Here is a 2,500-nt window from a genome sequence, read left to right on the forward strand (position 1 = left end):
ACCGAAGCAGTACTTTGCCCAGTAGGTTTTGACGTGGCTTTTGGTAGGCTGCTCTGCGGGTTAAAAATAGTTATTGCAGAGCACTCAACGTTCAGTTGTAATTGTTATGCAAAATAATCCATTGCTCTCGGAGTTATGAACACAACACACGCGCGGATGGCTGCTCTTATGCATATATGAATGCACAAGGACGTCCAAAATTGATTCACATGTCGTTACTCCTTTATGGGTTTGCTCATTTGTAGGTAAGGAAGTAGAGCGAAGGGTGTTTAATATCTCCATATTACTCGATTTTTATCATCTTTTTATCATGTGCCTTCATCAAGAATACTCATGTATATATATATATATATATATATATATATATATATATATATATATATATATATATATATATATATATATATATATATACATATATACATATATGTATATATATGTATATATACATATATATATATATATATATATATATATATATATATATAGAGAGAGAGAGAGAGAGAGAGAGAGAGAGAGAGAGAGAGAGAGAGAGAGAGAGAGAGAGAGAGACTTACCTTATTGGCTTATTCTATGTTTGGGTTCCCCCAGGTCCCTCAATGTGAGGCCCCTCTTATATCCACCAGAGAGTTGCTAATGCATCTTCCAGTGTATTTTGCATCTTCCAGTCTTGGATGGTCTGGGATGCATCTTGGGTATTTATCGAGCTCATTCTTAAACACATCTACGCTCACTCCTGATATGTTTCTTAGATGAGCTGGCCGCGCATAAAATAGTCGCTGCGTTATCGATGCTGGTGCGTAGTGGATTAATTTCCTGTGTACCCTCCTTAGTTTTCCTGGTATAGTTTTTGGGCACTATTAATCTACTTCGTCTTGCTCTTTCTGATATTTTAGCTCCATGATGAGAGAGAGAGAGAGAGGAGAGAGAGAGAGAGAGAGAGAGAGAGAGAGAGAGAGAGAGAGAGAGAGTTAATAGTCTAACAACAAATAAGACAAAGAAATTGACATGGGCAGATATTTAATGAGAATAACAGACAATAGATGAACATTGGGAATAACAGAATGGGTCCTTAGATATTGTAAAAGAAGGGAGAGAAGATGATGGATTGATGAGCTAAGAATGTTTGCGGCCGTGGACTGGTACAGAAAGACCATAAGCAGACAAGTGGAAGGACATGTCTGAGCCCTTTGTTCTGTAGTGGTCTAGTAACGGTTGATAATGATGATGATGATATTTATATATATATATATATATATATATATATATATATATATATATATATATATATATATATATATATATATATATATATGTGTGTGTGTGTGTGTGTGTGTGTGTATATATATATATATATATATATATATATATATATATATATATATATATATATATATATATATATAATGCGTGCATATATGTATATATACCTGTATATACTGCATAAATGTATCTTTTCAATCCCCATTCTTTTCTTCTTTACTGTATGGCTAGGTTAGAATATCATAACAAGAGCGTATTCCATGAACGTTCAAAATCTATTCGAATGCAGATATACATGGTTTCTCACAATTGCTTTTATATTTCTTTAAGGTCTGTCATTCGATTTTAAATTTGTTTGTGCCTGCAATTACTTCAGCTTCAATCTTTCGTTTTTAAGATTCTTTATTTGTTCACTGAGTTACAGTTTCCATTTGTGTTACGTATGACGTAGTCCCTCACCATCCGGGTAACCTCTTCCGTATGTTCATCTTGGTGAGAGTTTAGTTCCGCATATTATTGTGAAGTCTTTTAGTATCAAGTTCTTTTAATATTCCTTCGCACCCCCCCCCCCTCCTTCTCTCTTCTCTTCTCATCCCTTTCTTTCTCTTTCATTATATTTCTTTATTATTCCCATCCTCCTTATGTCATTCATTCTCCTTTCATCCATCACTTTCCTCCAAGAATATTCTTAAATTTTCGCTCCCCATGATCTCAACTTCTTATCCTTCTCCTTCTACTACCTTACCTTCATCTTTTTTCCTCATCCTGCGTTTCCCCCTTCACCTCATTCACATCCCCCTTGTATTATTCCCCTTCCCCCCTTTCCAGGACCTTCTTTTCGAGAGGCGTATGTTTTGCAGGTGGGGGATTTCATTACATGTGAGGATTGAGTTATCGGAGCCAGATGCCACTGACTAGTAGCGCCCTTTGTGACCGATCGCCTCATAATGTATCCGGAAGGAGAGAGAGAGAGAGAGAGAGAGAGAGAGAGAGAGAGAGAGAGAGAGAGAGAGAGAGAGAGAGACTCCTGGAACGTCTCGAAGTGCATTTATTTCTCGATAGATATGTTCTCTTGAAAATTGTCATGGCGTCTAGAGAACATTGTTTGATTGGGAAATGCTATTGACATTTTTACTGTCGTTGTTGTCATAATTTCCACATAAATATTAAACAGTCTAATGGGGAGACTCTATAGTAGCATACAGTTGAAAATTGATAAAAACACAAGTGGATAAAT

At 35.9% G+C, this 2,500-nt stretch overlaps 1 long non-coding RNA gene across 1 annotated transcript in view; it reads left to right on the forward strand.

The window, feature by feature from the left end:
* Positions 1–2,500, forward strand: part of LOC137630544 (uncharacterized) — a 394,338-nt gene that overhangs the window by 373,454 nt on the left and 18,384 nt on the right. The window lies entirely within an intron of this gene.

This window comes from Palaemon carinicauda, chromosome 38 (assembly GCF_036898095.1).
Source record: "Palaemon carinicauda isolate YSFRI2023 chromosome 38, ASM3689809v2, whole genome shotgun sequence".
Classification (NCBI taxonomy): domain Eukaryota; kingdom Metazoa; phylum Arthropoda; class Malacostraca; order Decapoda; family Palaemonidae; genus Palaemon; species Palaemon carinicauda.